This window comes from Sturnira hondurensis, unplaced genomic scaffold (assembly GCF_014824575.4).
Source record: "Sturnira hondurensis isolate 20B ecotype Veracruz unplaced genomic scaffold, ASM1482457v3 Scaffold0019234, whole genome shotgun sequence".
NCBI classification, from domain to species: Eukaryota; Metazoa; Chordata; class Mammalia; order Chiroptera; family Phyllostomidae; genus Sturnira; species Sturnira hondurensis.
In genome coordinates, this window is record NW_028091865.1 from 2924303 (window position 1) to 2948639 (window position 24337).

The 24337-nt window shown below is 58.1% G+C and overlaps 1 long non-coding RNA gene across 1 annotated transcript in view; it reads left to right on the top strand.

Annotated features, from left to right (window-relative positions):
* The window catches only part of LOC118974328 (uncharacterized), a 66486-nt gene extending 51360 nt beyond the window's left edge, over nt 1-15126 (top strand). Inside the window, exons 3-5 of the long non-coding RNA XR_005063873.1 lie at nt 1911-2098; nt 4506-4655; nt 14879-15126. This is a non-coding gene — a long non-coding RNA (uncharacterized LOC118974328). The remainder of the gene's footprint in view (nt 1-1910; nt 2099-4505; nt 4656-14878) is intronic.
* The last annotated feature ends 9211 nt before the right edge of the window (nt 15127-24337 follow it).

The following is a 24337-nucleotide window of genomic DNA, read 5'->3' on the forward strand; positions in this document are numbered from 1 at the left end:
TTCCCTGTGAGTTACGGCGTCTGTACTTCGCCCAGCACCTGGCCCTTGACGTGTGCTGGGTAGAGGTCGCACAGATGCACAGGCCACGGTCCAGCTGGTGGACTTCCAGCGTGGACGCTCCCCTCGCTCGTTTGTAGAGTGCAGTGGCTGTCCACGGGTCCTGTGGCCGTGTCTGCAGACATTGTTCAGACACGTAACTAAACGGGTTGGTGATGAGGACGCCAAGGCAGCGGGGCTCTCAGCCTCTTGCAACGCACAGAGCGGGCCCTCATCGCCTGGCGCAGAATCCCCACGCTGCCGATTCGGACCAGCCCTGAGCTCCCCTAACTAGAGACCAAGGATGGTGTAGCAGTCGGCGGGTTATGTTCGGTCCTGCGTCCCAACGAAGCCATTCCTTTTGTTCCTGCCTCACCGAGCCGCCTCCAGATTTTATTATATGTGAGCGTGTACTATGAGTTGCAATGTTTCCATCCGTTGTTATGCCCAGTGGTGACCAGCAAACTAACGTACGTGTTACATCGATGTCGCAAACAGCTTCCCTTTCCGCAGCCCGCCTGCCTGTGTATTGTGTAGCTGGTCTAGACAAAGCCGATTCACCTCGCTTTTCCTAGGTGAGCCACATTAAAATTAACCTGCGCGGAAAGAGTTAGCACCCCTGGAGGCATGGAAGGACTGTGGCTTGGTTTGCGAACCTCAAGGGTGGGGCTCAACCGTAGGGAATGGCCCCTCCGAGGCCAGGAAGAAACCAGTCGCCGTGCCCTTGAACTTCACACCCTCGTATAGGTCACTAAACCAACATGTCAGTTGGAAATCATTGGTTTGCTCACAGCCATGGGGTTCCACAGCCCTGGCCTGTGTCCCTGTGGGGCGGGGTTGAGGGAAAGCGGGCTCAGACTCCCGCATGCCGGCGGGTGGTAGAGTAAATATCCGCAAGTCTGTGATGTATCACAGCGGGTCCAGGCTGTGTGTCTGAGAGAGCCCGGGACCCGAACGATCAATCCCACAGGCTTGCTCCACACCCAGGGAGTCTTACGAGGGCCCCGCTTTCGAATAAGTGGGCCAGATTGTGGGGGCCACCTTATTGGGGAGGAGAAAAAGGTGGCCACGTAAGGTACTCTCTTTGTGGAAGGGTCGTGAGTGTGTTGTCTCGGGGAAACCCAACCACGCCAGCCTGCCGGAGAAAGAGTACTCACACATAGTATTCTGATCAGTCGCGGGGGATGGGACCACGCTGCCTCCCGTTTCCGGTGACTCGTTTCAGAAGTTGTCGGGGGAATAAGAGCCGTCGCTGCTTGGTGCCGCCGTCTGTCCGCGTCCCCTGGTGTACCTCGGTTGATGCTACTTATTAGCACGGTCCCCTATCAAACGATTCCTTTGGGTGAGTTTTGAGAATGTCACCGCACTCTGATCTCCAAAGCTCTGCAGCTGCCAAGCAGGGCATTTTATTCGATGCGTCGGGTGCGTGCCTCGCCCCTCAGCCCACTTCCCAGAGCGCTGGCTACTTTTGAGAATGTTGGCATTTCACGGCCGGGCGTCACTTCGAGTGTGTCGTCCAGCACGGTCCCACGAGGAGAATGTCCAGACGGTTTCCCTTTCGTTTCGGGTCTTCTCTAGTGCATCCTGCAGTGCCTTGGGCTACGCTTTGGGCACGAAGATCATCTTGCCATTGAGAGCTCCCTGGCCTTTTGTTTCCTAGCACAGGTTTTGTCTGCTGAGTTTGGTGGAGGTTTTTTTTTTTTTCCTCCCTGTAGAAGGAGCTCTCCCTGGGCCCCGTTCCGGCTCGTGATAGCTGCTCAGGGAAGGGACAGGGATGAGTTCAGGAGGAAATAGCCGTCTGCATCTGTGCCTGCCCCGCCTGGAGACGCCAGCCCCCTCTCCTAATAAGAGCGCTTTCTCTCCTTCTCTCAAAGGTGCCCCTCCTGCGTGAAGCCTTCAGGTCGGTAAGACTCACAGCGACACTGGTCTTTCGAGCCTTGAACATCGAGGACCCGCCTGATGTCGTTTTCATCCATGTGTCCAGAGGGCTGGGCACGAGGAGTCTGGTTCCACCTGGCGATTCGTTATTCTCCGCGTTGCCGGCAGCCAGCGCCACTTCACAGTGAGTACTTTCCAGAGAGTTTCACGTTGATGAACTGACTGATCGTGCTTAGAGAGGAGACAAAACGTGGACGGAATGCTCCAGGCTTCCCGTCCTTGTACGGCTGTCTCATAAATGGGAGGAAATCTCAGGAACAGGGTGACTTCAAAAGGAATCTCTGTTTTACCTGGCTGCACAAGCCTCCTCGTCTGAGTGGTGCTTTTTCAAATATATGTTTTTAAATTTATTGCCAGAGACAGGAGAAGGGAGGGAGAAAGAGAGGGAGAGAAACATCCAGGCGTGGTTGCCTCTCGCGCGCCCCCTATCGGGGACTTGGGCCGCAGTCCACACATGTGCCCCGACTGGGAATCGAACCAGCCACCCTTTGGTTCGCCGGACCACGCTCAATCCACTGAGCCACAGCAGCCAGGGCTCACTGGTACTTTTAAAGGAATGGCAAGAAAGGAAGGATGGCGCCGTCCAGGGCTCTTTCCCCCAGGGGAAATGAACACAGATGACAAATTCCAGGCAGAAACGAGCACATCATCTCTGTAAAGACTGCATCCGCCCGTTTCCGGGCCGTTTGCTCTCTTCCCAGTACTTCTGGAACGATGTCACGGAGTTCAGCGTCCTTTCATTATAACGATGGAGAGATGCCCTGGGAACGTCGTTGTCGTCTCTGTCCGTTGACCTACAGAATCTGAGAGTTTCATCATGATGCATCCTTTTGCCGTGGTTCCCAGACCCTATTCAAGTCCGGTGAAGACTTACTGTATGAAGGGGGGCAGAGGTGGAGCTAAGAAGACAGACGTGCGTTTCTCCCCGGCCTGGTCCCGAGTGTAGGCAGATCCGCTGCAAAGCCTCGTGAGGCCTCGGGAGAGAGGGAGATAACTCACCTCCGCGAGTGTCCCAGCCTGCACCCGGCCTAGAGGGACAGGCAGAGTCCAGCTCAGCCGCCCCCAGGGACCCAGGGTGGTGCTGGCATCTCCAGTTGGAGAACTCAGCGCTACTGTATCTAGGAACTAGGCACAGAGAACATCCTGCATTTCAACAGAGGACAAAGAAGAGAATGAAGGAAACACTGTATTTCCATTGAAAGTCTAAATCCCTCAGAAACTCGGTGGTAGCTTCCCGATGTATTTACTGCCCGGAAAGTTCGTGGGCGGGTGGGCCGTCAGTCCACCGGTTCCTTTCCAATGAAGGTCTCAAGGGCGCCTTCCAGGTGGCACTTCCTAGTTCCACCCGAGGCTTTCTGTCTCCGTGCGTTTTTCTGTCGACCCTCCGCCGAAGCAGTCAGGGGCAGCGAGCAGGAGAACGGCAGGCTCTTGCACAAATTACAGAGTGCGAGTCCTGCAAAAATTAGAGTCCAGCTTCTGATTCATCGCACGTCACGCACTTGCCCAGTGCTTCCAAGGCTGGTGTGCAGCCTCGTGAATTCTTCCCCACCATCCCGGTGCTCTCGCTGCCTGCGACCCTGACCGTCAGCCGGTGGCCTTGGTCTGTGGTTGTCATCTGGCACCGTGGGCGAGGACCTAGCTTCCACACGAGGCAGTTTGACTGACTCCTCACGGAGCAGCGACACGAGGGGCACTCCAAACATTTCTACCAAAGTGGCTGTGTTATACAGGATTAGCTGTGGCAAACGGTTGGGGAAATCCTGCTGATCCCATCAAATGGTGTTGACCTTTAGCAAATACCGGGCTCCATTTATATTTGAGTCCTCCTGCCAGGGCAGTGGAGAGTTTGTCCAAAGAAGCCAACTGGTATTGCCAAGCCCCCGAGGCTAAGAGCAGAGCAGAAATGGCACGGAAGGGGTGAGGTTTAGCCAGCAGGGCCCCCTGGGCTATAGACCTGGTAAAGCGGTGGTCACACGGCGGTGGTCTTGCCCCAGGGGATGGAGTAGCGGCCGTGTGAAAGCCCGGGCCCAGCTCCTTCAGAACTCAGGGGGTGTAGGGGGTTTAGCTACGAAACTCCTGTGCAGAAACGCCGTGTCCCCTCCGAACTGTGCTGGGACTCCTGGACGGCTCTGGGGAAAGGACCCAATTCCTCCACAAGCGGGCGTGGGAGGGAGAGCCTGCTCGAGGGTCGGAGGTGCTCAATCTTCCCGAGTGGAGGCGCTGCGGATTCTCTCCTGCAAGCCATGGAAACAGAAAGCCATCACAGACACGGGCTTTCCAGCGTGCGTCTCCAGTGATTTTGGAGGTCGGTCCTCAAAGGAATTCATCATCCTCCCGTTACTGCATTATGCAAAGCAGACCGATCTTTTCTAAATGGAAAAGCACATCTCTTCCATTTTTCCAAAGGGGGCCGCGCTGCACTTGCAAAGTTATTTGCACCCCACGAAAGAACACCACCATGCTCCTTTTTAACTTTGAATACCGGGCTGACGTGTGTCTCTTTTTTCTTCTTACGGTCTGCGCCTCTGAAGAACTGGCCGTAACGCTTCTTTCAGAGGCCGCTGTGGACGCTGTCCAGTCATCTTGGCCCGTCTCCTTCCTTTGAGTCTCCAGTCGACTGTGGGATGTGAATTTACGGCGTGTTTCGTCGGTTTTGGACGCAGTCGTGTAACCACTGGAGCGTAAGCTTGTTTTTCACCGTGCTTTCTGATTTGGGGAATTTTTCATCCTTTCTCCACATTGTGAGACAGATTTTAACAGCTTGCATGTGTCACCACCAGTAGAAGAAAACAGTCGCCCGTGACTGCCTGGCAGGATCTCAGGCTCCCGGGGGGTGTGGCCGGGACAGAGCGGGGTCCCCTCTGCCCTCTGCGCTCCTCCACAAGGAAGGGTGTCTGTCGGCACAAGGCTCCTGGTCTCCGCTCCCCAGTTGCTCTTCCTCGGGGGAGGAGAAGGCATGTACCTGTGGTGGCTGTGGGACAAGGACTTGCGGGTACACAGCCCTTCTTCTTCCTGTGTTCTCTTCCCTTCCGGGAGGCAGCGCACACAGGGACAACATGGGTTGTGGCCTGGCCTCTCTGTGCCAGGTCCCCAAGAGAATCCGCACAGCAGGGAGTGAGCCTTGTCTCAGAAGCTGGTCCCTTCACTGAGACGTCCTCCCTGGCAGGCTGCCTGATGCCCCCAGCGATGTGCCCGGGGGAATGCCCGGAGCCTGTGGGTGTGTCCCCTGGCCTGGCAGAAGGGGCCCCACAGGTGTGACTGTGTGGGAAGGACCCCGAGGTGGGGCGGTGAGCCTGGGTGAGCCGGGTGGGCCCAGGGCCATCCCAGGGTCCTCATCAGAGCAGACAGGAAGTGGGAGTCAGGGCCGGAGGTGTGAGCGCCGAAGCAGAGGTAGCAGTGACGAGGGGCCTGGCGCCCAGGATGGGACGCCTGCAGGCGCGGGACAAGGCCAGGGGCCCCTCCACGGCACGCCTGTCCGGTGATGAACTTGGGTCTTGCCCTTGGTGGTCGTTGCTTCCAGCCGTAGCGGGAAACTAGGACGATGGACCGGCGCTGACCGAGCTAGGTGACAAATGCGGACCTCCTGCAGACCTGCTAGGGAACCGACCCTGAGCGGTGCCCCCAGCTCGCCCACCCTCCACCACGTCCCCAGGTACACTGGGGTGGTCCCACCTGCGCGACGCAGTGGTCACCGATGGCCATAAACGCATGGTACTCGAGCACGTGTCATCATTACATGCACACAAGTGAATTGAGCAGGTTATTGGGACCCAGGGCCAGGATTACGGGCAGTCCCTCAAGCCCAAGGTCGCAGTTGGTATTTTATCATCGTAGATTTGGGGGGCATTGATTTAGATTTTTTGAGATAATGCGTACAACTATTGTGTGTCCTGAACACTTTGGATTCCTTCCGGCCTCCCTTAAATTTCGTGTCTGGCGTGAGTGCGTCACTCCCCCCAACTCCAAAGGCGAGAGGTGTTCACGGTTATGGGCATCCCAGCAAATCAGTCGGGCTCGGCGCCGGGGACGCCCGGGTGCGAACCAAGGCAGTTCCTCCAGAAGGCCGGTTGGTGTTTAGGCCGAAGCACGTCCGAGGCGGTGCCCAGTCACAGCAGCTGCAGGGCAGAAGATCCACTCAGGGCCAGCCCCCCGGAAGCAGCCTGGGGCTCCAGAAACGTGGGGCTCCGAGAAATGGCAGGGGGCGGGGCAGTCCGTCGGCAGGAAAGGGAGTGGCAGGTAGCTGGGGGGACTCTGTTAGTTCTATTTAGGTTTTAAAAGATTTTATTTATTTATCTTTAGAGAGGAAGGGAAGGAGAGAAGGAGAGAAACATCAATGTATGGTTGCCTCTCATGAGTCCCCTGCTGGGAACTGGCCTGCAACCCAGGCATGTGCCCTGACTGGGAATCCAACTGCGATCGTGTGGTTTGCAGGCCCGCGCTCCATCCACTGAGCTGCACCAGCCAGGGCGGCTCCGTTAGTTTCTCAGGGTACCCATCTTGGAAGCTGCTCCCTGGGAGCTAAAGCACAGGGTCACGGTCGTGAGCCTGCGTAAAAGGTTCTCGTATTCCTCAGTCTGCACCTTCACCACCAAGGTGCTCTTGCGTGCGCCTGGGGCTCCCTTGCTCCCGCAGTGCACACAGATGCACACACGTACACCCATCCACATGTACATGTGTCCCACAGGGCCCAGAGGGACACATGTATGTGTCCCTCACCAGCACTGCCCATGGGCCCCGCGCCGCCGTGTGACTGAATCAGGACCGCTGGTCTCCTTCTCCCACCTCCGCCCGCTGCCTTGTTGTCTGCAGCCACACCGAGCCCGAAGGAGCCTGTGGTCTGCGCCACGGCACACCAAGGGGGCGTGCGTGCTCCCTGGAAGGGCCTTAGGGGTGCCTGGGTCGCTTTGGGAGGAGCGGGCACAGCCTTGCTCAGCCTCTTCCTGCTCCAGCGCCTGTCCAGGTTGTGGAGGCGGCCTCCCTGGGACAGCAGGCATTCCGGCCTGCGGTCCGGCGGTGGGTGCGCCAACGGGTTGGGCACCAGACGTGTCAGAAGGCCGGGCTCCTCCCCCACTGCCCGCCCGCCTGGAGCCAGCCGTGTGGGCGTCCAGCCCGGGTCAGCTGATCTCACCCGGCCCCTTGCGGAGACCGCATCTTCTGCCCTGTGGCTCTCACGGACCAGCGTGTGCTTCCTGTCTCAGACAGGCGCCCTCTACCCGCCTGGGCCGGCTCCCGAACTGTGGGTAAGGGTCCAAGCTGCCCTGTGTCTCTGTGGCTTCAGAGCCCCAGGGAAAAGGTCAAGGGCCGTCACCGTACCTGACAGTGGGGTGGAAACATACGGCACCCAGGTACGGAGTGTTCCTATCGGATTTTTACGTGTTGGCTGATCTACAAAGCCACCATGTTTTTAGCCATATTATTAGGGTTTCCGGTAAATGTGTTTTCTTTATTCCCCCTGGACACAGGTTTGCATATTCTGCAGCTTCGGTAGGTGTGGAGGGTGTGTGGACGGTGCCAGGCGGATGGCAGGGCCGACCGGCCCGGGGACTCACTTCCTAAGTTCTGTGTCTAAGGCCTGAGCTGGATGAGTGGGGTGCCACTCTGACGTCAGGGGGGACGCCTCGTTCGGCCCTATGACCCAGGCCAAGAGTGTCACAGGTCCTTGGTCAGGACAGTGCCCCGGTGGCCCACCTGCCACCTCAGGTGTACAGGCAGGCACCCCACTTCTGCCAGTCGGAATGCACCCTGCACCCTCTGCACGCTTCCCGACACCCCATCACCTTCTGGGACGCGGCCACCTCTGGGACCAGACACAGGCTCCCTCCCCAGAAGCGGGGGGTGGGGGCCCTCACAGAGGCCTGGGCGTCACCAGCCCTGGTGATGGTGCCATTGTGTCCAGGACAGGACGCAGCTGCTGACCCGGCCCCTGTCCCCACAGACGGCGCCCCACCGACACTTCCTGGTGCTCTCCCAGCACGTCCCGGGGGCTGTCTCTTCTCTGGGACGAGTGCGTGTGGCCTGGCCCCTTGGTCCTGTACCTCACATCGCAGAGACGGTCGGGACCCCCACGGGACTCAGGCTGCTCCCACTGACACCAGCCTGAGCTGCCCTCTTCCCACCCCGTGCCTGCTGGTCCGTTCCCCAGACCTCCGTCTAATGCCCTTGGAGCGCAGGTAGGGGTGAGAGCTGACCGGGCAGCCTCCGCGTGCAGCCTCCGCGTGCTGGGGCCCTGCACTCTCAGCAGAGGGGGCTGGAACTCGCCGCCGTTACACACCTTGGAGCCCCTTCTTCTTGTTCTTCCGGCGTTTCCTGGGCCTCCTACCCCTTTGCACACAAAGTGTTTTAAGTGGATTCTCTCTTGGAATGCCCGGAGGGCTAACATCATGCCACCGAGCTCTGGCACACCCGCTGTGCAGGATCTGCCCCGGTTCTCCCGAGGCACCTAACCACGTGCCCTCCGCCCCCACCTGCACGTGGAGCCAGGATGAGGAGGAAGGCGTCGCGGGGCCAGGTGACTGAGGGGAGCCTGGGGTCAGTGGATGGTTCTCAGTGCTTTCGCTGCAGCTTCACTGCTTCCTAACATCATGGGCTCACCCTGAAGGGAAGTTTGTCAGCCAGAAACGAACGTGAGCAGGAACTAAATCCACCTCAGCACTGTAGTTTCCCTGCACGGGGGCGTTTGGGGGACTCCAAATGCGAGGGATTCTGCGTAGCTTTATGGACCGGCCCTCCTGACAGCTTCGTGAGTTTTATTGATTCCCGAAGTGGAATGTAAGCCGGGCCCCGGGGTTCTGGAGGGCGCTCTGCCGCGATTTAGAGTGAGCACCGTGTCTAATGGGCCTGACAGGCGTAATTGGTTTGGGAAGCCAGAAGTGAAATTCGACCTTGACTCCAGGAGGGGGAATCTTTGCACAGCGCCCTGGAACCTCCCACTCACGACGGGCACGGAGCTGTGGGTCATTCTTTAAAAACGCTCGGTCGGCTTCGATTTACTCGCTCGGCCTCTGTGTGCGTGTGGATGACAAATACCCTCAACTCCGTGTGTGACGTGTTCCTGCATGTGCCCGACGTTGTCATCGCCTCTTAGGGCCAGCTCGACTGCGATGCCCAGGGAAGGAAATGCAAAGCCTTGCCTGCAGAGGCCACGATAGCGTGACATCCTCACCTCCCCCCTTGAGAGATCCGTCCACGCATGAATCACTTCGGGTGCGTCGCTGCGGGGGCAGGGCACAGTGGCACGCGTGACGGTGTGTGGAGGTGCGTGTACAGTGTTTGCCCTGGAGGGTCTGGACAAACCAGGTGATAGCAAGGACACTGTCTCAGGGATTCCCAGACTGACACGGGGCGTGACGAGTCCGTGTTACGTGTAGCCTTCTGCAACATCAACTCCTGCCTGGCACAGAGCGAGGTGAAAGGTAATTCCTAGCATCGCCACATGTTACAGAGTGACCGTTTTACCTGCCATTTGCTTGGTAACTTTGCAGACATACCTGCTCTCTAGTCAGTGTTTTATCTGGAAGGTGGGGCAGATACTTCTATGCCCAGGTGAGGGAAGGACAGACAGACAGGTGAAGGCGCACACCTGGCCCAGAGCAGGGTGTTGGGGGTGTCGCCGCCGCCCTCTGGGGGGCACTGTGGTCATCACGCGGCTTGCCTCACGCTGAGAACTAACCACACTGCCTTTTTTTCAGGAGCGGCTTCCGTGTTGCCCCTTGCGGGTGTTTTGTGTCATAGGAAGAAGTGAGACCGCCAAGCACCAGAGGCATCACTGGGGACAGAGTCCTAGGTTGCAGGGCACCTGGTTATCGGTTGCCTCCTGGCCAGATGCACTCCAGTCACCTGCGGGTGGGCTCTGGGTGTGAAAAGAATTGCGGAAACTCAGAGAGGTGCAGGCAAAACCCCGACATGCCTCTTCTTACCCCCAAACTGACCGGTGTTCCCCCGGTTAAATACAGAGTTGTGGAGATCAAGGCGACGATGTTAAAACAATAGCCAACAGACAAAAGGCAGGGTTCGGGCTCGGTTCTTTATCGAGTAACACAGGTCAGCGTCCTCTTTGTAGTGAGTCCCTATGCGGACGCTGGCTTTGCCACGCCGCGGCTCCCCGTGACGGGTAGGGAGGGCCAGGTGTCCGGTTGGTTCTCTGGAGTTCAGGAAACCGGTGTCTGCGAATGTGGATAACATCGTGGGTGATACGAATGCTTTCCAGGTATTCAAATCTGGCATGGACTCTCTTCAGTGCTGAATGTCGCAGACACCCCATCTTGTTGTTTTCAGCGAGGAGCCCCCTCGTCCCACCTGCACAGCAGCCGGGCTGTCCCCACCCATCCACACCCAAGGCTTGACCGCCTGCCCTCTGACTGGCTTCTTTGTCACCTTTGTCTCCTCGGGCGCTCCGCTTTTCCAGTCCGCGCTTCCGCCTCTGCAGCCTCCCGGGGCCTCGCCTTCCTGTGACGGCTCACCTCGGGCCCTTTCCGCTCCCGCTGCCTCCTTTCCCTCGTTCCCCAGAAGTCCAGCCTGTCCTTCCCTGAGCTTCACACTGCCTTAGGTGCTGCCCTGCAGGGTCCGCTCTGTCTGCTCGACGGGTCTCTGCCCCGTTCTCTGTGCCCACGGTGTGTTATCAGCCTGGTCCCGCTGCGTCCGCTGCAGCGCCCTCCTGTCCCAAGTCTGCGTGCCCTGTAAACACGTCCCTGTTGGAGTTAGGGCTACATCCCACACCCTTCGTCCCAGCCTTCTCCCAGCAGGGGCAGCTTGAATGCCCCGTGCCTGGTGCCTGGCCTCACCCACCCACGGGGAAGAACGTGGGGTCTCTGACCCACAGTCCTCAAGGGCTCCGAGCAAGCACCGACGCCTTGTCATTCACAAGGTCCTGCTGTCCAGTTGGCGGCTGGCAAAGGCTGCGTGGTGTCCCATGCAGCTTTCTGTGATTAGCTCTTTATTCACGTGATTCAACGGAGACGAACACATCAGCTCTGGTGTCACGGGGAAACACGACCGTCGGGGATAATAATGTTGAAAAGTGAAATTTGCTTTCCATTGAAAAAGACGTACATCCCCTAAGGATGGTTTTTCTGGTTCACTGAAAGTGGCAGAAATGTCTGGATCATAATGGTTTGCCTCCGTTTTTTTTAAATTAGTTTTATTTTTATACACATTGTATTTATTTATTTTTAGAGAGAGGGGATGGGAGGGAGAAAGAGAGGGAGGGAAACATCAACAGGTGGTTGACTCTTGCGCGTCCCCTACTGGGGACCTGGCCTGCCACCCAGGCATGTGCCCTGACTGGGAATCGAACTGGTGACCTTTTGATTTGCAGGCCGGTGCTCAATCCACTGAGCCACACCCACCAGGGCTTTTTAACTTAGTTTTCATACCAGGTAAGAGTGTAGTCAGACAAGATCCAGCTTTCCCCGAGCAGAATGGAACTTTATGCCTCATCCATTTGAGTCCTTTCCAACCAATTACACCTGGCAGACAGGTGAAGCCAGGCCATGAGTGAGCGATGGAACAGGGAGCCCACAGAATGTAAAATTTAACAAGTCCAGCCCCAGGTGCAGGTTACCCAGCGTCAATCCCGTGTTCGTTCACAAACACGGACACCTCGTAGGGAGACTTTGCCGCGCCAGAGTATTTGCCCTTGAAGGTGACTGACAGTTTTAATACTCAGTCAAAATATATTCTCTAAAGCAATATATTGCTTTTAGAGCAGTGAGACTGAATCCCAGAGTCCATTAGATGTCAATAATTGCCTCCAAAAGTACGAAACAATGTCCCCGCCTTTCATCCCAGTTACACGAGGCTGAAACTTTGTGTAATGCCTTTTTGTCCTCTGAGTTTGGGACGACTGTGGCTGGAGTAAGGAAACAATTCGCTTTTTAAATGAAGGAGGGATTCTTAGCCCAAAACGGAGCCAGATATGCTCACAAGGCATTTTTTAGAAGGTCCGCAAGAATTCCGAAGGGCTTCCTCGGGGGGCCTTGTGGCGCAGGCTTCCCTGAGGGGACGGGGTTGAGGAAGGTCCCCGCAAGCTCTGCCGGGTGGGGCGAGTCAGGCCTGTGAGCACAGCCAGGTGACTTCTGACGCAAGCAAGGCGACTTTGAAGTGCCTCTGAAGTCTGAAGTGCTTCACGGATGAGTGCAAAACATCCAACGAAGCCGCCGGGCCAGCAGAGCCCGGGGTGAAACCGAAAGCCTAGAGAGCCCTGGGCGCCGTGAACATCCTTCACTAGTTTGCCACCCAGCGCGGCTCCTGCTGTATCTGCTGTGTGCACGTAGCCGCGGCGGACGCTGCACTTTTCACCGCACACCTGGACGCTTCTCAAGGTGTGTCTTTGTCCCCTCGGAAACCCCAGTTGGAAAAGAGACAGAGACTAGACGTTTTACACAGTATTCCGCTCAACTCTGCAACGTGATGTTCCTCCTGCTTCAGGGGAAACGTGCTTTAGGGGATGTCCCAGATGGGGACATCCAGGGCCTGTGTTCCGAGACTGTGCTGGGTGTCTCTGGGCAACGCTGCCCAGCTCTCAGAGAGTAATGACCACGGCAGCGATGAGGCTCATCGGGCACAGCGGCAGTAGCCACGGCAGCACAAGCTGCCCAGAGAAACCTATTCAGTGGAGGATTCGATGGAGAAGGAAGGACCTTGCAATCACAAAGTGACACAGTCTGGATATGGGCAGTGGCATGCAATTGGCTGTCAAATGAAGGCCAGCCGAGAAGTTCCAAGAAGGCTGCGGTTCTTCACATTTCGAAAGCAACACACGAGGGCATTTTCCCTCATTGAGATTTAAATGGGAAGGTGACACACGTGGACGTGTTGCTTTCACATGTGTCTCTGGAGGAGGCGAAAACCCTAAGAATCGTCACGGAAAAGCATCATCGAGTTCGTGTCGACTGTCTGTGAGTGCTGTTGCTGACCTCGACGTCACCAACATAAGACTCGTGCAGAATGTTGCCGTTGCTTGTGTTCTCATTACGGCCATCCGGGAAGAGAAAGATGTGTTTGTTTTTCCCCCGGGAGAAATTACAGGGAATGCATATACGTGGAATCATAGCAGGAAGCCACGCTTGGGCAGGGATTCATTAAACCCGGCAGGATGTTTCATGTGGAGCAGAGAGCCTTTGTTTTCACATGCGGGAGACCCAGCTGCAGTCACCTGCAGAAAAGGGGACACGTTTCAGATTCCCCCACCATGGGCCGGCACAGGGAGTTGCCGGCCTGCCTGCTGTGGGGTGGGGGACTCCCCCGGTCTGCAAGGCAGCCCTGTTGACTCGAGAGCACGGAGATGTCACGTTGCAGAGTGTGGGGAGGGCTTCCCGCCAGCTGCCCGTCCCGGCATCCATCCCCGGGGCAGCCACAGCCCCTTCCGTGCCAACCACCCCGAGGCCTCGGTCTCTGTCCTCATCCGTTCAGGGCCCCGTTGACCAGAACTACCGAATGCAGCCCATCCACGGGAAGACCCAGATACCCCTTTACCTGCCAGCTCTGCGGTGGGAGCTTCCTCACAGACAGAGAAGGAACTTGAACGGGTGCCACTCGGCAGCGATGAACGCTCACCGCTCCGGGCCGCTGCGGGGGCAGCTCTTGCAAGGGAACCGAGCCTCTTAGCTCTCGGTGACACGCACAGTCTGCATTCAGACCTCGCTCCCGGCCTGCGCCAGGGAGCCTTGCTTTTCACGTGAGTGCCATAAAGCTCAGTGATTCTCTATAACCCAACGGAGTGCTCTCCTGGGTTATAGAGAACAGGATAAATCAGGTGGTGCAACCAGGCTAATAAAAAAATGGGGAGATTTATAAAGATACCTGAAGCACCATTTCCATGAATGCAGGACAGCATTAAGATGTACGTATTCGTTTCCGACTCCTGCCATTTCGGACTCTTCAGATGTGTGCTGAACAGCGTCCTCCAGTTGTGATTTCAGTTTTGGAATGGAGCAACGAGGTCTGCGTGTTGAGACGGTTATCATCAGCCGTCCTCGACAGAGTCCACTGGCTTGGTAACGGTGGCGCTGAAACCCTTTTCCAAGTCCTGGGGTATGATCGCAGAAAGCAGACTCAGCGCTTCACTGCTGGTGGTGTGGTTTATTTTTCAGGCCGTGGAGCTGCGTGGGGTTGTGTTGGCATTCGAAGCCCACGAGGCCGTGGCTTGGAGGAGGGCTCCCACGGTGCAGGTGCCCAGTGTGCCTGGGGAGCCCTCCGTCTGCCTGCCAGGCGCCCGCAGGCTCGGCGCTGACCACTGCCCCTCTGGTTCTGCTCCCTCATGCGATTCTGGAATTCCTGTACACACACCGTGCGACCTGCCGACACGTGGGCTTGCCGCCGTCCGCTCCGGTGGACTCTGGGTCTCTTCCGGGACAAGCCTGTGTGGGGACGGGGGCTCCTCGGGGGTCCGGTGAGGGAGGTGGGTGGCGCCTGCCTGCACTTCAGCGTTTGTCAGAAGGATGACAAGTGACGGGCGATGCTCGGATGTGCTCCCTGCCCTCGTTTACACAGGGAAGGTGGCTGTGGCTCTGGGGAATGATGTCCTGGTCTTGACGGGCGCTGCCCAAGGCGGGGGCCTCGGACCCACAGCATCGGCACGACTTGGGAACTGGTTCCCAAGGCAAGTTTCTGGGCCCTACCGCACACCGGCTCCCTCAGAATCTCCCCAGGTGGGCACAGCGATCTGTGCCTTAACCAACATCAGACGCCCTTCAGCAAGTTCAAGTGGGAGGCCCATGGCTGGGAAGCACTGGTCCCCACGTCCCAGTCCCAGGACAGCTGCGTCTGATGAACCACGATCCAACTTCACCCCAGATTGGGATGAGTGCGTGTATGGCCATGTAACTGCTCTCTGATTTCACAGTGCGCTCGCTGTCTCTCTCTCTCTCTCTCTCTCTCTCTCTCTCTCTCTCTCTCTCTCTCAAAGGACCTGATACTCACATCTCCCAAATGGATATGGAAGGCTCGTGGGACATGAAAAAGCTATTGCTATCTCAGAACTCCAGCGCCCCACCGAGTTCCACGTAACCTTGCCTGAGTGCAGTGCGCACACATTTGAAAGGTGGGTGTCCTTTTCCTTTCTTAGGGAAGAGTTCCTTTCCTAAACTCCGGGTGTGCTCGAGGTCCCAAGCCCCCGTGCCGTGGAGGAGGGGCGGGCAGTGTGGGGTTAGCGATGATTTCATCTTCGCTGTTTCCTTTCTTCTGGGTGGAGCGTGCGTGGACCAGCAGCGGCCATCATATCTGAGGTCCAGGTTGTCCGGTTTCTTTGAGCCTCTTTGAGGGTTGGCCACACTTGCATTGTATTCCGTTCTTTACTGTGTATCCTCACCTGAGGACACATTCATTGGTTTTAGAGAGAGGGGAAGGGAGGGAGAGAAACATCCATATGAGAGGGAAACAGGCATCGGTTGCCTCTTATACGTGCCGTGGCCGGGGACTGAACCCGCAGCCCAGGCGTGTGTCCTGACTGGGAATGAAACCTTCGACCTTTCAGTTTACGGGGACGATGCCCAACCCCCGGAGCCACCCCAGTCAGGGGCTCCCCTTGCTCTTGGTAGGTCTGCTCTGTTTTGTGTGGCCTGCACGGAGAAACTCCCTTGGATCACCCGGAGACCTCCCAGCTTCAGTGCCATGGACCTCTGACCTTGTAGCACAGGGCGGGGAGAGAGCTCAGAGCCGGGGCGGGGGCTGGGGGGCCAGCGGGCTGCCTTCATCCTTCACTTCTCTGAGGAGCAACCAGAGAAGAGAATTAATGGACCTCAAGATAGAAAAACGACTGTAGAAACACAGAATTTCCCCCCTTGAGTACCTTGGCCTGCTGGCCTCGGGCCGTAAAGAGTGCGTGAGAACGGTTCTCAGAGCAAAGCGGACAAGGTCCCGGGTGGCAGGCTTTCACCAGGGAGACCCCCGGACACCTTCCTGGGGGTTGTTCTTCCTCTTTGCTTTTGCGTGCCTGGGCGAGCTACGCAACGGAGTCCGTGAGGGTGTGCGAGCGGCCGCTCGGAGGAAGCGCGTCAGGAGGTCGTCTGGTGTTTCGGCCACGTCTCCTTCAGAGGGTGGCGCTGAGATGGAAAGAGAAGGAACAGAGGGGACCAACGGGAGGGGGATGACTCCTGCAGAGTCGCCCTGAATGCATTCGGGACGCGGGGAGAAATGTGTTGGAACAGCAACGGCAACTCCAAACGTGGGAACAAAGCAGGCCGGAGACCCCTGCTGCCCGAGTATGAAGCTGTGACTCCCTGCGTCCGGTCATCCTTGCAAAGGAGGGAAAAGATAACAGTGATTTTTACCAGATGGCAAGTAAAAATAAGGTGTCACCCGTGTTTCACCTAAAGACCCTGAGGTTTCAGGATCTCAAGGAACTTGCTCAGGGTTCCAAAAGAGTGACATGAAACAGTTGGGCTCTGACTGCAAGGGAGAGGCTGGAAGCTGTCCACTGAGTTCACGGCACAGAGGCTGGGGTACCCCCGAGGAGCCCCTCTGGGCGGGGAGAAGTTGCGGGTGAAGCTGGGGCAGCGTGAGCAGCGTGCTGGGCAGGCAGACGCCGAGAAAGCAAATGGGGAAAACTTAGCCGGGACTCGTAAAGGGGTCGCCGGAAAGGGGCATCAGAATAAAGGGGAATTTTCTTTTCTTTTTTTTTTTGTATTTTCTTCTTTCTCATTTCTTTTGAGTTTCTTCCTCCTTGTTTCATTCTTTGCTACGTGTCTCCTCTCTCCCCCCACTCCTCTCTCCATGTCTCCCTCTCTGTCCCCTCCCCGCTCTCTCCTCTCCCCCCCCCCCCGCCGCGTGTCTCAGTGAGAAGGTTAAAGGCCATTTGAACGTCCTTAGGAAGAGTCTGCTAGGAAAGGGAGACTCTAGATGTGGTGGTGTCGTGAACACGCTGATGTTCTGAGAGGGAGAGAAGTGACCACTGCTCCTGAGAACGGGGGCGGGGCCGGGGGGGCCTCTGCTCTATCTGGTCAGGCGGCAAATGCACCTGCAGGTGGGAGGTGGGGGAGTCCTCCAGGGCCTGGACACAGCAGCGAAGCTCTCAGAGAAGCCCTGTGGGCAGGGCGTCTGGAGTGTGAAAACATGTGTGAGGGTTTTCTGGATGCGTTGAAGTCCCTCACTGATTTGGGCATCCACGGCGCCTCGTGGCCCACCCATCGGCTGGGGGGGGGGGGGGCGTTCCCAGCCCTTCTCCCCTGGCCCAGGGAAAGCTGCCAGAGCGGGGAGACTGGGGTGCGCATGCTGAGGTCATCGATGAGGATAAAACACAGAGCCGGGCGAAAGCAGCTGATTGGTAAGGACGTCTGTAGGAAGGTCGACAGTTGCTGTGCCCTGGGTGGATCCACAGGAGCCAGAAGAGGGGACGAGGGACCAGGGATGACAAGGATGGAGAGGTGCCGGTGGCAGTTGGTGCCGTAGGAGAGGAAGACGGAAATGTGGCTGGCGGGGGAGGCTGCCCGTGTCCGGAGGCGGGGGAGGTGCGGAGGGAAGCAGAGACGTGAAAATGCCCGCACGCTCACTGGACAGCTGTGCCGTGTTGCGACGCCCTGTGTGGGTTGTGCACGCCCCACGCCCACCCCCCACCCGGCCCTCCTGCGCCTCCCGGCTGGGGATGGCCCATCAGCCAAGTGCGAGCAGCCTTCCCCCAGCATGTCTCAGGGTCACATCAGGTGTCCTCGGCGGGGGAGAGACCACCTACCCATTAATGGGGACCTAGGTCAGGAGCACCCAGAAGGAAATGCCATCAGAACGAGCTCCGTGTCCTCGAGCTAATTCCACGTCCGCTCGAGAAGCCGTGGGTGACTTTATTCGCGGGAGATCCTACTTTGAAGGAGGCCGAAATGTCAAACTGCACCCCCCCCCGGGATGGCCACTGAAGATGAGACGCTTGGGTAAATGCAGGCGACAATTTCTCCATAAGCCAGCCTGAGCTGGACCCATTCTCCGTGCCTCTCCATTGAAGAGGCACAGAGAACGGTGGGGAAGGGCGGCCAGGGCTGGGCTCCCACACACCCTGCGAGGGCCTCTGTCTTAGTTGCCATGGCAGCATCGAGGTAGGCACAGGGAAAAGGAAGCTTCCTGGACACCTGGCACCGTGGGCACCCCCAGGATGTAAAAGGTCTCTGCATCACTGAGCTCCGCAAGGGCCTTCTAACGCAGGAAAGCTCTTCAATGTGGCAGGTTCAGGTCTGGACATAGAAGCCGCTCACCTTGGAGATGAGACAGGGATGAGCTCTGTGCGGGCTGCTTGTCCCTGTCTCGCCTGCAGGGGGCGTGCCTGTGTCGAGCGCAAGGCTCACTTAGAAATCGTGATTATCCGTATTTATCAACATGTCTGGCTGTGTCTAACCGACCCCCCAACACAGAGGTGATCTAGCCTTCATCAGCAATTGGTGAGATTAAAATCTGTTTGCAAACTTGGCCATTGGAAAGAAAGACCCTGTGTGAGTGTCCTGAAGGCTATTGTCCCTGCCCAGGGTCTCGGAGGAAAAATATGTCAATTATTTTCTTCTTTGGAACGCCGACCACCCAGGCACAATGGGACCGCCCACCGAGGAGCGAGAGTGTGTCCCTCCACGGGGTCATTATAAACGAGGCGTGCGGGGGGCCTCCAGCTGAGAAATCCCCTCATCAGACGGCTCTGTGGACGGAACTCCCCGTGTTCCACGGGCACAGACGCATCGAAAGGAAAGCTGCCGACCGGACGCTGCTCTCTTTTCTTCAACCCTCACCCCACGGGGCCGGCTGCACGCTGTGCTTGTGTCTGCTCTGCGGCTCGTGTGTGCGGAGGCCCAGGGGCCGCCGGGAATCAATTCTAGTGACAGATTGACCGAAGCCCGGGTTCCTTCCCAAGAGGGCCGCAGTGAATGGGAAGGACACTGCCCGTGTGCGTGGGAAGGGCGCTGGTCACCCGCGGTCATCGCAGAGTAACTTCCTGAGACCGGCCTCCCTACATCATCACACGCAGTATTTTAGGGCCTCATGTGCTGTTTAAGTGCTCGGACCCCAGGCAGCCCAGAAAGCCGGAGCAGGCTCACTGGCAGAGCCCGAGGTTTTCAAGTGTCCCAGAGAAGAACCGTTCTTGTCAGCCTGTGTGCTGGTCCCCAGGGCTTCTCTCGGGCCCTGGTCCCATTTCCCCTGAATTTTACCTGGGAGAGTTTTGTCTGCTCCAGAGGGCACTGCCGGGTGCAGCTGTGGTCTGCCCCCACTGTTGGCTGACTAAAACCTCACCTGGAGCAGAGCCCCCGCTGTAACCTGGGCAGCCGCGGGGCTGCGAGAGGCCACACTGTGTGGCCAGCCACCCGGCGTTCAGGGACGGGCAGAGGAGGGGCCCTGGAGACGTGGGAGGGCGGAAGGAGACCAGGAAGGCACGAGGTCCAATCCCACAGGCTGTGCGAGCCGCAAACGGCGGTGAGAATGAGGGTCTGCAGAGAAGAGTAATGGCGATAAAACCAGGATGATGGTGCAGCCTGAGAGGGAGAGAGGGGGAGAGAGAGATCAGCCCGCGAGAGAAGAGAGACACCCAACAGAGGGACAAGGGTGTGTCCCTGGAGAGGGCCGAAAAGCAGCGGCACGAGACGTGCCGAAGGGCCGCCGTCTGCCTTCCTCCCGAACACGGTGGATTCCAGCCAGCCAGCCTTGGTTGGGAGACAGGACGGCGTGGACCGTCCTACGCGCCCTCATCCCCACCACAGCATGGGATGCTCTCCAGTGGCAGAGTCACCACGGTCGGTCCCAGGCTCGTTCTTCGCCGGCCGTGTCCTCGGGACATTGTAAGCGTTGGCATTTCTGATGGCTAACGTGCGGCCCTGGGTGTTCAGTAGGCATGCGAGCTTCCTGCAGGCCAAAGCGAGTTTGGGGGGAGTGTGATGTTGCCATGGAAGCGGGTTCTGATTCCCACTGCGCAGACTGAGTGCCTAGCCCGTGAGAGAGGCGGACAGATGCTAAGGCGTAAGGCCCCGTGTGTCGCAGGCTTTCTAAGGTCCCTGGCCCCGTGGGGCGTGGCCACTGGGCAGTGGAGGAGAAGGCCGACATTCTGAGTGAAAACCTCGAGTGACTCCAGCGTCCCCATCGGGGGAAGTTTATCGGTTAGGAGGGCGGCCACATGGCCGTCAGTCTGGTGGGGGTGGGGGCTCAGACCTAGGAGGGCAGGGGGCAGGGACGTGTGCCCGGAGCACTGGGCACGTGTTAGGATGAAGGGGAGACCAGCGTTGGGGCGGGGCCGGGTCTCTGCTCAATGGGACTTCCCACGGTAACGCAGAAGGCCCCTACCTGTGCGGGCCACATTGATAACCACACGTGGCTATCGACCACCTGACACCTGGCCGGGGCCCGGCAAGAAGCTTCATTGTTGGTTTTATTTTAACGCATTGAAATGTAAATAGAGTCGCCCTGGGTAGCCAGTGGCTCCTGTCTTAGTCTGGCTACCTAAGTGTATAAAGTAGGGAGAAAACAGAAAACATGATAAATGATATGAGACAGGTTTTGGCTCCTGGAGACCAGGAAGTGTCTCTTCTTGCCGTCTCGGCCTCTCGACAGGCTGAGCATCAGGCTGTCTCTGCCTGAATGTGAAACGTGACCTCTCCAAGGTTGTCCAGGGCACCTCGAGGGCGTGACGGGCCAGGAGGCTGTGGCCGCATCGAATCTGGCAACGGACCGTTTCTGTTTTCCTCTCTGTCACAGTCACTTGGGCCGATTTTAATTGAACGTTTCCATGTGGTGTTTAGCAAGTAGCCTCAGCCTGTTCAAACGCTTGGCCCGGTGGGGCCGCTCCTGTTTGAGAGCGGATTTCTCTTGGGCTGAGAGAAGCACAGCTTTGCAAAGTCATTTCATGCTCGAAGAGGCATCCCGCTGTCCCTGATTGAGGTGTGGGGCCTGGCAGGCAAGGTGAGGGAGCGCCCGGGCAAGGAGGAGGTCACCCCCTTGACAGGGACAGGTTCGTGGCCGTAGCTCAGACAAGAAGAGGCAGACCCGGACAGGGGGCGCTTTACAAATACCCAACCCAGCAAGGCACTGCTCCCTCCAAACAGCAGAGGGGACCTTCCCCAGTGGTGCCCAGGGACCAGGACTCAGGTGTCCTCAGTAACCTTTACCTGGGTCTTCCCCTTCTTTACGTTGGTGGCTGGTGGAGCTGGACACGGGCCTTCTACCCCACCCCACTTTATACTGGCCTGGGGGCGCCAGCCTGGGGCCCCGCGGGCAGGCAGAACGGAGTTGAAAAAGAATCACCGTGTCCAAAGGAGAGAAACGTCCTCCGTGCTAAAGTAGAACTTCCTGTTGTCGCTTAGGTTGCCCAAAGCAGGGACCGAACCAACAAGGGCAGTTCAACAGTGTTGTCACACACACACACACACACCCTCCTTACTCGGTGGATGAAAACCCCAAAGTATCTCATTGCAGTTTCATTGCTCAGCATTGGAGAGAAAAGCCTGGGTTGGGTTTGGTTTCGCTTTGCTTTGTTTTCATGTGGACAAGGCAGAAAATAAAAAAGACCGTACAGATGGAATAGAAGGAGAATGTCTGTTAAAGCTACTCTGGAGTAGCACTGTACATCCTACCATCTCAACAGCAGAGGACACGGCGAGCACGGGAAAGGACGGGCCCCGTGTGCAGCCCCAGAGTCGCCCCGTCCGCATTAGAGGTGGGAGCTGAGGGCCCAGCCTGCAGGGTGATGCCTGGGGGCAGGGATCGGCTGTGGAAGGGGTCCCAGCTGGTTGCATAGCGCCCCCTAGCTGCCTGTGGAGAATCCAGAGAACACTGGTTAGAAAATTTCCCAGTTTCCACTGTTGGTGTGTTGTGCTTCCCAGACAGAGATCATTTTCCTCGGAAAGTATCTCACAGTGCTGTGTCGTTGGCGAGGTTCTGAGAACACGGTCACCCCCGGTACAGACAGGGAGGGGGCGCAGTCAGAAAGGAGAATGGCCGTCTCTTGCCCCCCTCCCCCTCCACTCCCAGCTCCCCCACCCCCACCCCGGGCCGCTGGAAGAGCCGAGCAGCCTTGCTCAGGGCACCTGGGGGACCTCTTACCCCCCGCCCGAGGGACCGTGCATTCATTCCTGAGTGACGCAGACTCCCAGCCCAGAAACACCTTCCCCTGTCCGCCTCAGCCTTTTTGGCACAGGGGGCACATGTACGCAGCGACACCGCGCTGCCCGCTGCAGCCATGCCCGAGACCCTTCCCAACCTTCCCGCCACCCGCCTGGAGGGCCTAGGGACGTGCTGCCCTGTGCCACAGCAGTCCGTGCCCAGCCCCCCCCCCCGCCCCCCTTATTGCCAAGACACTCATGTCTGAGGCTGGAGACGCGTCCCCTTCCGCAGGGCCCGGGCAGAGGGGAGCCAGCGGAGACGGGGTGAGGGCGGGGAAGGGAGGGGGGCGGGAGGCAGAGTATGGAGTGGCTGGCCCCCGCTGGGCTCTCCTTTCTCAGCCTTTGTTCTTTCCTCACTCAGAATAGTATCGTTTCACGCACACCAAATGGAATGGGGGCGAGATCGTTCCTTCTGCAAGGTGCTCGGCTAAACCCGGTACCGGGACGCACGGGTCCAGGAGCAGCAGGGGTTTGCCTGCGCGCGGCCTGGGGACAGCCCGCGACACTNATAAGAAAATACTTTCGAGGCCAATGATCTCGCCCCCCGTATTGCCAAGACACTCATGTCTGAGGCTGGAGACGCGTCCCCTTCCGCAGGGCCCGGGCTGAGGGGAGCCAGCGGAGACGGGGTGAGGGCGGGGAAGGGAGGGGGACGGGAGGCAGAGTATAGAGTGGCTGGCCCCCGCTGGGCTCTCCTTCCTCGGCCCTTGTTCTCTCCTCACTCAGAATAGTATCGTTTCACGCACACCAAATGGAATGGGGGCGAGATCGTTCCTTCTGCAAGGTGCTCGGCTAAACCCGGTACCGGGACGCACGGGTCCAGGAGCAGCAGGGGTTTGCCTGCGCGCGGCCTGGGGACAGCCCGCGACACTGCGAGAGCAGGACAGGAGGGGGCGCTGCTGTGTGGAGAGGCTGCAGGGCCGGGCAGTTCAGCGGGTAAACCTGGACCGGCGCTGTGCGTCACAGGCGGCGCATGCGCTGGAGGGCGTTCTGGGAAGGACGCTGTTTCGTCCCTGAGACTTGCTGTCGGGTGCGAGGGTCTCAGTCACTTGACTCACGGATGACTGAAGCTCCTGTGACCAGTCCCAGTTTGTTCCAACCCATTACTGCCGTGCTGCCAATATGCCTGCCGGCCACCGTAGGTTGGAATTTAAAACGTTCGCTTCTTTTTTAAAAAAGGATCTAGTTATTTATTTTTAGAGAGAAGGGGAGGCAAGGTGAAAGAGAAGGAGAGAAGCATCCATGTGTGGTTGCCTCTCGAGCGCCCCCTACTGGGGGGTCTGACCCACGACCCCTGCCTGTGCCCTGACTGGGAATCGAACCTGCGACCCTTTGGTTGGCAGGCCCGCACCCAGTCCGCTGGGCCACACCAGCTAGAGCTTAGCATGTTCACTTTTTAAGGACTCCGATACGTATCTTTGCCTGAAACCTGAGAGAATTCTTTTTAGCCCACAAGCAAGTAGACTACCTTGAGGATTCTTAACTAATGTGGTGATTCACATGTGTGGGAGAGCAGCCTAACGCCTGCGTAAGCGACTCTGGGTAACAACAGGGTGCTTCTACCGGAACCCAGGCTCCCACAAGCCCAGGAACAGATCCCTCTCCAGACACGCAGAAAGGGCGGGGGCGACCCTCAGCCCTGACTCCCATCACCAGGCACCAACATCGCCGAACCCCGGCTCCTCCCGTCAAGATGCAGTGTCTGCTTGGGTGCTGGCAGACCCGTTTGTCCGAGATTTAATCTTACAGCTACTTAGGGGGGAAAACAGAACTGGAAGGGAAAAATGTCACCCGATACACTTTCGACTCTCTCTCAAAGCCTGAGGGCTCCGTTCCTGTCGCGTTAGCTGGAGGATACAGTTTCGATGCGTACCTCATGTTCCGGAAAGTTCCTTGTATGTTTTTCTGGGAGGAGAGGCAGACCTCTGTCCTCCGGCTCGGAATGGGGACGTAGCTGGAGGGCTAGCTGAGGTGGGGGCTGAGCGTAGCTGCGGCAGCCGCCAGCTTTGGTAGAAGCCACGCAAGGTTAACAGCCAGCCATCAGCCACCGTCACACGTGTGCCGGCGAAGACTGACAACAGCCACGCAGGTTTCCAACGTGGACGTGCAGAGGGAAGGACTGAGGAGAAACATCACCAGTGTCACTCACGGCCGTGGCTGTGGCTGCTAAACAGGGGAGCGAACCAATTCCTGTGAGCTCCCGGCACACAGTCGCGAGGGTCACCCATGCGCCGAGGGGCCGGCAGCCACAGTCTACTCGCCAGCCTCCACTCGGTCCCTCGTCTCTTCCCGGATGCGCCGAGCTGGACGTC